At 51.3% G+C, this 12,324-nt stretch overlaps 1 protein-coding gene across 3 annotated transcripts in view; it reads left to right on the top strand.

Moving 5' to 3' along the window:
- Positions 1-12,324, top strand: part of greb1l (GREB1 like retinoic acid receptor coactivator) — a 417,126-nt gene that overhangs the window by 76,438 nt on the left and 328,364 nt on the right. Inside the window, exon 2 of one of the 3 annotated variants that reach the window (XM_072467885.1) lies at positions 10,962-11,012. The exons of the other annotated variants lie outside the window; for them this stretch is intronic. The gene's annotated coding sequence lies outside the window, so the exon portion shown is untranslated. The remainder of the gene's footprint in view (positions 1-10,961; positions 11,013-12,324) is intronic. 3 annotated transcript variants of the gene reach the window in all.

Consider the following 12,324-nt stretch of genomic DNA (forward strand, 5'->3'; position numbering starts at 1 on the left):
GGGGGGGGGGAGCTCTATGCAGACGACCTGCTCTTGTATATTTCGGACCCGCTAGAGGGGATGGGGGAGGTCATGCAGATCCTTAGGGACTTTGGGAGTTTCTCGGGGTACAAGCTGAACGTGGGGAAAAGTGAGCTGTTTGTGATCCACGCTTGGGGTCAGGAGAAGAGACTGGGAGAACTCCCGCTCAAGATGGTAGAGAGGAGCTTTTGGTACCTAGGCATACAGGTGGCGAGGAATTGGGATGCCCTACACAGGCTCAATCTATCTCAGCTTGTAGAGCAGATGGAGGGAGACTTTAAAAGGTGGGACATGCTCCCTCTTTCCCTGGCGGGAAGGGTGCAGACCGTGAAAATGACGGTGCTCCCCAGATTCCTGTTTGTTTTCCAGTACCTTCCCATCTTCATCCCCAAATCTTTATTCAAGCGGGTGAACAGGATTATCACGGGATTTGTGTGGGCAAACAAGACCCCGTGAGTTAAAAGACTGTTTTTAGGGTGCGGTTGGGGAGGAGGGTTGGCGCTACCGAACCTCTGGGGGGGGGGGGGGGGGGGGGGGAGGAGGGTTGGCGCTACCGAACCTCTGTAGCTACTACTGGGCGGCTAATATGGCCATGATTAGGAAATGGGTAATGGAGGAGGGGTCGGCGTGGGGGCAGCTAGAAGTGGCGTCATGCAAGGGCACCAGCCTAGGGGCACTGGTAACGGCACCGCTGTCGTTCTCGCCGGCACGATATACCACAAGCCCGGTGGTGACGGTGGCACTGAGGCAGTGGAGAAGGCACAGGAAGGAGGAGGGGGCCTCAGTTTGGACCCCGATACGGAATAATCATAGATTTGTCCCGGGCAAGATAGACGGAAGGTTTCAAAGTTGGCACAGGGCAGGCATTAATAGGATGGGGGACCTGTTCATAGATGGGACTTTCCCTAGCTTGAAGGCGCTGGAGGAGAAATTCAGTCTGCCCCCTGGAAACGCCCTCAGATACCTCCAAGTCTGAGCCTTTCTCAAAAAACAGGTGGGGACATTTCCGTTGCTACTCCCTCGCAGGATACAGGACAGGGTGGCCTCTGGCATCTGGGTAGGGGAGGGGAAGGTGTTGGACATCTACCAAGAACTGCAGGCGGTGGAGGAAGCACTAGTGGAGGAACTGAAGGGCAAGTGGGAGGAGGAGCTAGATGAGGGTCTGTGGGCTGATGCCCTAGGCAAGGTGAATTCCTCCTCATCATGTGCCAGGGTCAGCTTAATTCAGTTTAAGGTGGTACATCGGGCATACATGACGACGGCGAGAATGAGCAAGCTCTTGGGGTTGAGGACAGCTGTGCGAGATGTTCAGGCAGCCCAGCGAACCATGTCCATATGTTCTGGTCATGTCCGGCGCTTAGTGAATTCTGGCAGGGTTTTGTGAAGGCTCTGTCCAGGATCTTAGACACGTGGGTGAAGCCGAGTCCAGAGATAGTGATCTTTGGGGTGTCAGAGGATCCGGGAGTGCAGGAAGCGAAAGAGGCCGAGGTTTTGGCCTTTGCCTCCCTGGTAGCCCGGAGGCGGATCTTGTTAATGTGGAGAGACGCAAACCCCCCAAGTGTGGAGACCTGGGTTCGTGACATGGCTGGGTTTCTCAGTCTTGAGAGAATAAAGTTTGCTTTGAGAGGGTCCTTGCTGGGGTTCGCCCGGCGGTGGCAACCATTCCTTGACTTTCTAGGAGAGCGTTAAAATGTCAGCAGCAGCAATCCGGAGGGGGGCGGGGGGGTGAGGTGGGGAATTGTTAATTTAATGTATATTCTATTTTTGTATAACGATAACAGTCACCTTGTTTTGTTAAATATTCTTTTTTTTTTCATTGGTTATGTAAAAATTCTGTTTGAGAAAAACCTTAATAAAAACAAATTAAAAATAAAAAGGGTCAATTTACAGTTAACTGTCATCATGGCAGTTGTGGACTTCAGAGTAACCTCAATACTTTCCTGATTACCTCGGGGAGTATCAGATTTCCCCTCCATTTGCGAGTTTCATTTCTTCGTTCTTTGCCATTCCCAGGCAATTGGATGGTTCATGGTTGAGCTAAGAGTATGCGTGGTTCTGTTGAAGGATCAGCGACCTGAAGTGTTAACTCTTGTTTTTCCTCCACAGATGCTGCCTGACCTGCTGAATATTTCCAGCATCTTCTCTTTGTATTTTCGTGTACTTTCATTGCACTGTGGTGTGGTAAATGGAGTGGGTTTGATGAGATTTGAGATTTTTTTCTCACCCATTTTGTATGCACCATGTAACTCTTGGGACATACCTTTTTTTTTATTAAATATTTTATTGAAAATTTTTGGTCAACCAACACAGTACATTGTGCATCCTTTACACAATATTACAACAACACAAATAACAATGACCTATTTTATAAACAAGAAATGAATAAATAATAAATAACAAAAATGAAAACTAGCCCTAATTGGCAACTGCCTTGTCACAAGTAACACTCTCCAAAAATATAATTTAACAGTCCAATATATAATTATCTGTAGCAACGACCTATACATACTATACAGTATATATTAACAACCCTGAGAGTCCTTCTGGTTCTCCCCCCCCCCCCCCCCCCGATCCTGGGCTGCTGCTGCTGCCTTCTTTTTTCCATTCCGTCTATCTCTCTGCGAGGTATTCGACGAACGGTTGCCACCGCCTGGTGAACCCTTGAGCCTACCCCCTTAGGACGAACTTAATCCGCTCTAGCTTTATAAACCCCGCCATGTCATTTATCCAGGTCTCCACCCCCGGGGGCTTGGCTTCTTTCCACATTAGCAATATCCTGCGCCGGGCTACTAGGGACGCAAAGGCCAAAACATCGGCCTCTCTCGCCCCCTGCACTCCCGGCTCTTGTGCAACCCCAAATATAGCCAACCCCCAGCTTGGTTCGACCCGGACTCCTACTACTTTTGAAAGCACCTTTGTCACCCCCATCCAAAACCCCTGTAGTGCCGGGCATGACCAAAACATATGGGTATGATTCGCTGGGCTTCTCGAGCACCTCGCACACCTATCCTCCACCCCAAAAAATTTACTGAGCCGTGCTCCAGTCATATGTGCCCTGTGTAATACCTTAAACTGAATCAGGCTTAGCCTGGCACACGAGGACGATGGGTTTACCCTGCTTAGGGCATCTGCCCACAGCCCCGCCTCAATCTCCTCCCCCAGCTCTTCTTCCCATTTCTCTTTTAGTTCATCTACCATAGTCTCCCCTTCGTCCCTCATTTCCCTATATATATCTGACACCTTACCATCCCCCACCCATGTCTTTGAGATCACTCTGTCCTGCACCTCTTGTGTAAGGAGCTGCGGGAATTCCCTCACCTGTTGCCTCGCAAAAGCCCTCAGTTGCATATACCTGAATGCATTCCCTTGGGGCAACCCACATTTCTCGGTCAGCGCTCCCAGACTCGCAAACTTCCCATCCACAAACAGATCTTTCAGTTGCGTTATTCCTGCTCTTTGCCACATTCCATATCCCCCATCCATTCCCCCCGGGGCAAACCTATGATTGTTTCTTATCGGGGACCCCCCCAAGGCTCCAGTCTTTCCCCTATGCCGTCTCCACTGTCCCCAAATCTTCAGTGTAGCCACCACCACCGGGCTTGTGGTGTAGTTCCTCGGTGAGAACGGCAATGGGGCTGTCACCATAGCCTGTAGGCTAGTCCCCCTACAGGACGCCCTCTCTAATCTCTTCCACGCCGCTCCCTCCTCCTCTCCCATCCACTTACTCACCATTGAAATATTAGCGGCCCAATAATACTCACTTAGGCTCGGTAGTGCCAGCCCCCCCCTATCCCTGCTACGCTGTAAGAATCCCTTCCTCACTCTCGGGGTCTTCCCGGCCCACACAAAACCCATGATGCTCTTTTAAATCCTTTTAAAAAAAGCCTTCGTGATCACCACCGGGAGGCACTGAAACACAAAGAGGAATCTCGGGAGGACCACCATCTTAACCGCCTGCACCCTCCCTGCCAGTGACAGGGATACCATATCCCATCTCTTGAAATCCTCCTCCATCTGTTCCACCAACCGCGTTAAATTTAACCTATGCAATGTGCCCCAATTCTTAGCTATCTGGATCCCCAGGTAACGAAAGTCCCTTGTTACCTCCCTCAACGGTAGGTCCTCTATTTCTCTACTCTGCTCCCCTGGATGCACCACAAACAACTCACTTTTCCCCATGTTCAATTTATACCCTGAAAAATCCCCAAACTCCCCAAGTATCCGCATTATTTCTGGCATCCCCTCCGCCGGGTCCGCCACGTATAGTAGCAAATCGTCCGCATACAAAGATACCCGGTGTTCTTCTCCTCCCCTAAGTACTCCCCTCCACTTCTTGGAACCCCTCAACGCTATCGCCAGGGGCTCAATCGCCAGTGCAAACAATAATGGGGACAGAGGGCATCCCCGCCTTGTCCCTCTATGGAGCCGAAAATATGCAGATCCCCGTCCATTCGTGACCACGCTCGCCACTGGGGCCCTATACAACAGCTGCACCCATCTAACATACCCCTCTCCAAAACCAAATCTCCTCAACACCTCCCACAAATAATCCCACTCCACTCTATCAAATGCTTTCTCGGCATCCATCGCCACTACTATCTCCGTTTCTCCCTCTGGTGGGGCCATCATCATTACCCCTAACAACCTCCGTATATTCGTGTTCAGCTGTCTCCCCTTCACAAACCCAGTTTGGTCCTCGTGGACCACCCCCGGGACACATTCCTCTATTTTCATTGCCATTACCTTGGCCAGGATCTTGGCATCTACATTTAGGAGGGAAATAGGTCTATTGGACCCGCATTGTAGCGGGTCCTTTTCCTTCTTTAAGAGAAGCGATATCGTTGCTTCAGACATAGTCAGTGGCAATTGTCCCCTTTCCTTTGCCTCATTAAAGGTCCTCGTCAGTACCGGGGCGAGCAAGTCCACATATTTTCTATAGAATTCGACTGGGAATCCATCCGGTCCCGGGGCCTTTCCCGCCTGCATGCTCCTAATTCCTTTCACCACTTCTTCTACCTCGATCTGTGCTCCCAGTCCCACCCTTTCCTGCTCTTCCACCTTGGGAAATTCCAGCCGATCCAAGAAGCCCATCATTCTCTCCCTCCCATCCGGGGGTTGAGCTTCATATAATTTTTTATAAAATGTCTTGAACACTCCATTCACTCTCTCCGCTCCCCGCTCCATCTCTCCTTCCTCATCCCTCACTCCCCCTATTTCCCTCGCTGCTCCCCTTTTCCTCAATTGGTGTGCCAGCAACGTGCTTGCCTTCTCCCCATATTCGTACTGTACACCCTGTGCCTTCCTCCATTGTGCCTCTGCAGTGCCCGTAGTCAGCAAGTCAAATTCTACATGTAGCCTTTGCCTTTCCCTGTACAGTCCCTCCTCCGGTGCTTCCGCATATTGTCTGTCCACCCTCAAAAGTTCTTGCAGCAACCGCTCCCGTTCCTTACTCTCCTGCTTCCCTTTATGTGCCCTTATTGATATCAGCTCCCCTCTAACCACCGCCTTCAACGCCTCCCAGACCACTCCCACCTGGACCTCCCCATTATCATTGAGTTCCAAGTACTTTTCAATGCACCCCCTCACCCTTAGACACACCCCCTCATCTGCCATTAGTCCCATGTCCATTCTCCAGGGTGGGCGCCCTCCTGTTTCCTCCCCTATCTCCAAGTCCACCCAGTGTGGAGCGTGATCCGAAATGGCTATAGCCGTATACTCCGTTCCCCTCACCTTCGGGATCAATGCCCTACCCAGCACAAAAAAGTCTATTCGCGAGTAGACTTTATGGACATAGGAGAAAAACGAGAACTCCTTACTCCTAGGTCTGCTAAATCTCCACGGGTCTACACCTCCCATCTGCTCCATAAAATCTTTAAGTACCTTGGCTGCTGCCGGCCTCCTTCCAGTCCTGGACTTCGACCTATCCAGCCCTGGTTCCAACACCGTATTAAAATCTCCCCCCGTTATCAGCTTTCCCATCTCTAGGTCCGGAATGCGTCCTAGCATCCGCCTCATAAAATTGGCATCATCCCAGTTCGGGGCATATACGTTTACCAAAACCACCGTCTCCCCCTGTAGTTTGCCACTCACCATCACGTATCTGCCCCCGTTGTCCGCCACTATAGTCTTTGTCTCGAACATTACCCGCTTCCCCACTAATATAGCCACCCCCCTGTTTTTCGCATCTAGCCCCGAATGGAACACCTGCCCCACCCATCCTTTGCGTAGCCTAACCTGGTCTATCAGTTTCAGGTGCGTTTCCTGTAACATAACCACATCTGCCTTAAGTTTCTTAAGGTGTGCGAGTACCCGTGCCCTCTTTATCGGCCCGTTCAGCCCTCTCACGTTCCACGTGATCAGCCGAGTTGGGGGGCTTCCTTGTCGATTAGCCATCACCTTTTTCCAGCTCCTCACCCGGTTCCCACGCAGCTGTATCTCCCCCAGGCGGTGCCCCCCTGCCCATCCTCTCCCATACCAGCTCCCCCCTCTCCCCAGCAGCAGCAACCCAGTAATTCCCCCCTCCCACCCCCCCCCCCCCCCCCCCCCCCCCGCTAGATCCCCCGCTAGCGTAATTACTCCCCCCATGTTGCTCCCAGAAGTCAGCAAACTCTGGCCGACCTCGGCTTCCCCCCGTGACCTCGGCTCGCACCGTGCGACGCCCCCTCCTTCCTGCTTCTCTATTCCCGCCATGATTATCATAGCGCGGGAACCAAGCCCGCGCTTCTCCCTTGGCCCCGCCCCCAATGGCCAACGCCCCATCTCCTCCACCTCCCCTCCTCCCCCCATCACCACCTGTGGGAGAGAGAAAAGTTACCACATCGCAGGATTAGTACATAAAACTCCTCTTTCCCCCCTCTTTAACCCCCCTCTTTGCCCCCCACATTCGCCCCACCACTTTGTTCAAACGTTCTTTTTAATAACCCGCTCATTCCAGTTTTTCTTCCACAATAAAAGTCCACGCTTCATCCGCCGTCTCAAAGTAGTGGTGCCTCCCTCGATATGTGACCCACAGTCTTGCCGGTTGCAGCATTCCAAATTTTATCTTCTTTTTATGAAGCACCGCCTTGGCCCGAGTAAAGCTCGCCCTCCTTCGCGCCACCTCCGCACTCCAGTCTTGATAAACGCGGATCACCGCGTTCTCCCATTTACGGCTCCGAGTTTTCTTCGCCCATCTAAGGACCATTTCTCTATCCTTAAAACGGAGGAATCTCACCACTATGGCTCTGGGAATTTCTCCTGCTCTCGGTCCTCGCGCCATCACTCGGTATGCTCCCTCCACCTCCAACGGACCCGCCGGGGCCTCCGCTCCCATTAACGAGTGCAGCATCGTGCTCACATATGCCCCGACGTCCGCTCCCTCCACACCTTCAGGAAGACCAAGAATCCTCAGGTTGTTCCTCCTTGCGTTGTTTTCCAGTGCCTCCAACCTTTCCACACATCGTTTCTGATGTGCCTCATGCGTCTCCGTCTTCACCACCAGGCCCTGTATGTCATCCGCATTCTCGGCTGCCTTTGCCTTCATGACCCGAAGCTCCCGCTCCTGGGTCTTTTGTTCCTCCTTTAGCCCTTCGATCGCCTGTAGTATCGGGGCCAACAGCTCTTTCTTCATTTCCTTTTTGATCTCTTCCACACAGCATTTCAAGAACTCTTGTTGTTCAGGGCCCCATGTTAAACTGCCACCTTCCAACGCCATCTTGGTTTTTGCTTGCCTTCCTTGCCGCTGTTCTAAAGGATCCACTGCAATCCGGCCACTTTCTCCTCCTTTTTCCATCCGTATCCAGGGGGGATTCCCTTCTGGTTTACCACAGTGTTTTTAGCCGTCAAAATTGCCGTTGGGGCTCCTATCAAGAGCCCAAAAGTCCGTTTCACAGGGAGCTGCCGAAACGTGCGACTCAGCTGGTCATCGCCGCACCCGGAAGTCCCTCTTGGGACATACCTGACAGACAGAAGAGGAACTTCAATGCTAGTCACAGTCTTGATGGCATATCTTCCAATGAAAATTGGATCAAGGGTCAGTTCAAGAGGATGTACTTCACTCTGATCATGCCCTCTCCAGAAAAAACTTTGTCATAAATCTAACATCTCTTTATGCCATAATTAAGCAGTGATATATTTTTCATCTTGAACTGGGATATATATATTTCAAATGTCATTATTTTCAGCTAAAATGATTTTCGAACTGATAGCAGAAGCAACCACAAATTTCTTAGACCATCTCAAGGGAAAACTGTGCTGATTACTCAGTTATGTCATGCAATGAGTATGGCTGTAAAATATGGCTACGTAAGTTGGGGCCTCGGTGTGGACCCCAATACGGGGAAACCACCGGTTCGTCCCAGGGAGGACAGATGGAGGGTTTTCGGGGTGGCACAGGGCAGGGATACGAAGGTTGGGAGACCTGTTTGTAGACAGGAAATTCGCGAGCCTGGGTGAGTTGGAGGAGAAGTATGGGCTCCCCCCCCGGGGAACACCTTCAGGTACTTACAAGTAAGGGCGTTTGCCAGGCGGCAGGTGGTGGAATTCCCGTGGCTGCTGCCACGCACAGTACAGGACAGTGTGCTCTCGAGGGGGTGGGCGGGAGTGGGGAAGATCTCGGAAACTTACCAGGTGATGCAGGAGGAGGAGGAGGCCTCAGTGGTGGAGGTGAAAGGTAAGTGGGAGGAGGAGTTGGGAGAGGAAGGGACATGGTCAGATGCCCGAGGGAGGGTGATCTCTTCATCTTCGTGCGCGAGGCTCAGCCTCATACAGTTTAAGGTGCTGCACAGGGCACACATGACCGGGACAAGGATGAGCCGGTTTTTTGGGGGTGAGGACAGGCATGTTAGGTGCTCAGGGAGCCCAGCAAACCACACCCATATGTTCTGGGCATGCCCACGCTGGAGGAATTTTGGAAGGACGTAGCGAGGACGGTGTCAGGGGTGGTATGATCCAGGGTCAAACCGGGCTGGGGGCTCGCAACATTAGGGGTAGCAGAGGAACCGGGAGTGCAGGAGGTGAAAGAGGCCGGTATTCTGGCCTTTGCGTCCCTGGTAGCCCGGTGGAGGATTCTTCTTCAGTGGAAGGACGCGAGGCCCCTGTGGTGGTATGTATTAGGGGTAATACAGTACACCACGAATGCCGAGGAGCTATTGGAGGACAGATGCTGGGTCCCGATTAGATCTGCCGCCTACTGGGCTCCACCCAGATAGGCGGGGTATAAGAACCTGGGTTAATCCCCGCAGCTGCATTCTGTGACTGAGCTGCTAGGGAACAAGTCTGAACAAGTCTGCTCAATAAAGCCTCGATTGAAATTCTTTACGTCTCGCCTCGTGTATGATCGATGGTGCTACAATTTATTGAGCAGACTTAAAAAGGAATATGGAGCTCCGGATTGCCCCGGAGTGCCTGCGAATCGGCCCCCAAGCAGCTAACGCAACATCGGCGCTTAAGCACTGGCTGGCGAGCTTTGAGGGGTACCTCTGAACGGCCCCCGGCAGACCAACAGAAGACCAGAAGATGCAGGTCCTGCATTCCAGGGTGAGTCCCGAAATCTACTCACTCATCGAGGGCGCGGAAGAATTCCCAGCGGCGATCAACTTGCTGAAGGAGATCTACATTAGGCCCGTCAACCAGATCTACGCACGCTACCAGCTCGCGACGAGACGACAAATCCCCGGGGAAATCGCTAGACGAATTCTTCAATGCTCTAACGATCCTGGGACGAAACTGCAACTGCCCAGCGGTTACAGCGAACGAACATACGGACCTCCTGATCAGAGACGCTTACGTAGCAGGTTTGGCATCATCGCAAATTCGCCAGAGACTTTTAGGGAAAGACTCTCTTGGACTCACAGAGGTACGGGCCCTTGAAGCCTCCCTCGACGTGGCCTGCCAAAACGCCCGCGCCTATGCCCCCGACCGCGCTGCAGCCCCTTGGGCTCCGTGGACCCCCGCCGCGACCGACCCCCCGGCACCCTCCACCCCTCCGCAAGCTATTTTTGCGGGCAGCCAAAACACCCCCGCCAGCGCTGCCCGGCCCGCTCGGCCACCTGCAAAAGTTGCGGTAAAAAGGGGCACTACGCAGCGGTGTGCCAGTCCCGTGGGGTCGCCGCTATCTCCAGGGAACAAACGGGACCACGGACTCAACCCACCCAGCGACCCACGGGCGGCCACTGAGCTGCTAGGGAACAAGTCTGAACAAGTCTGTTCAATAAAGCCTCGATTGAAGTTCTTTATGTCTCGCCTCGTGTGTGATCGATGGTGCTACAGCCCCCAAGCGTGGAATCCTGGATCAACGATATGGCGGGGTTTATTAAGTTGGAGAGAGTGAAATTCGCCTTGAGAGGGCCGGTACAAGGGTTCTTCAGGCGGTGGCAACCGTTCTTAGACTTCCTGGCAGAACGGTAGACATTGGCCAATGGCAGCAGCAACTCGGGGGGGGGGGGGCGAGAGGGGGTGGTGCGGTTATTTATGTTTATTTACATTGGGAGATCTGAGGGGGTGTATATATTTGCTATGTTGGCTCTGTGTTAAGTTGGGGTGTTAATTTATTATTTTTGTACAGGGGGGAGAGGGGTATGGAGGGTTGTTTTTTTGACAGTTTTGTATTTAACCCTATTGGGTTCCTTTTTCATTTTGTTATCGATATCCTGTGAAAACCTTAACAAAAATTATTTTTTAAAAATATGGCTACGTAGCATGCATACATTCACTGCTATCGGGGCTGTTTTTAGGTCCAAAATTATGTCTGTGGCATACACATACATACTAATGCTGTTTACCATGCCAGATGGAATTTTGGTAAGGGCTTCAGCATTAGCCAGATCCACTGGGAGCATGGTGGCAGAATACACAGAGTAGACATATAATGATATCAGTCAGTGCGTAATGATGCTATGACTTTAGTGGTGCTGAGTTTGACCCGAACGCTCCACTTGATGCCCTTTCTTAACCTTTCACAGCTGGACATGCATTCAACAGCAGGAAGGACCTCCCACCAGCAATATTTAAAGGTATCATCAAATATTTTCAGGTTAGGTGCTGATTGATTTCTCCTGGTTGTTGCTGAGCGAGGAGAAGTTTTTGGTGATTTGTACTTCTACTTAAAGTTGGTAAAGTGTATTACAAATGGTGCTGAAGGACTTGGTTCTGAATACTTGCTCCCAGTCATGAGTTCTGTAATTTCTAGCATGACATAGAGATTGAGCAGAGGCAAACCAGAGGAGGACAAGTTGCCCGAAGACAACGGAGGGGGAAAGAGAAGGCCCTTCTCTTCTGCAGCTGGTCATATCCACCCTCAATTTCCAAAGAGCAATGTTTTGACTGCACCTTTAGCGGGGAACAATGTGTGCAATATCTTTATTTTACTAAGGAGGTGCTCCCGGAAATGTTCCACCTGTTTCAGGCAAAACTGCAGTTGAAAAGAAGGCTGAAGATAGCATTGCCAGTGTGCTATAATGGTGGCCGTGAACTTATTTGCAACAGGCTCATTCCATGCTAGATCAGGCGATGTCTTGCAGTTTGCCCACTCTTATGTAAGGGAAGTCATTGGTGCTCTGAATATAGAAAGCAGGGAATACATTGCCATTGCTCTTTCCAGAGAGAAGCAGGCAGAACAAACATGCTGCATCCACATAACAAACTGCCAAATGATGCAGGATGCCTTTGTGGGTGCCACTGTCAATTCAGAGATGCACCACAATCAAATGTGATTTCATTTCCTAAATGTCCAGCTGGTGTGCGACCATGCTCAGCACATCATTCAGGTCAATGCCCAGAATCTTGGCAGCAGCTGTGATGCCTTTCTTCTCCACCAGTCCATTTTACCATTGGCATTTGAGTCAGTACAAGAAACCAAAGGAAGGGACTGGGTGACAAAGGCAGCCTGGCTCTTTAGCTGGGAAACAATCAACACACAGTGTGTAGCATGCATGTAATGAGAGACATGCTTCAACATGAAATGTCATCCATCTAGACTATTAAAGCGCTTAAACAACATTTCTGTTGCATGGACCGCTCTTAAAGAGCTCTAAAGTAATCGCCAGAGTGCATTCACCATTCATTGTAGACTACTGCATCCTGCAAAACCGCACCATGAGGGCACAGCCGTTACCGCCGGGTAAATAGTGAACAATTGAGGAGCAGAAGGTGAGAAGGAAGAGGTAGGGAAGAGGCAATCAACACAGCCCTTTGCAGCTGGGCTGGCCTTGAATGGTTTATCTGATGGCATTATCAGAGAATACAACCTGAAGTCCCTATTCAACAACAATCTCACACCTTCCCTTCATCTGTTACTGACAATCAGCATCCTCGTGGCTATAATCC

Source organism: Scyliorhinus torazame, chromosome 11, assembly GCF_047496885.1.
Source record: "Scyliorhinus torazame isolate Kashiwa2021f chromosome 11, sScyTor2.1, whole genome shotgun sequence".
Classification (NCBI taxonomy): domain Eukaryota; kingdom Metazoa; phylum Chordata; class Chondrichthyes; order Carcharhiniformes; family Scyliorhinidae; genus Scyliorhinus; species Scyliorhinus torazame.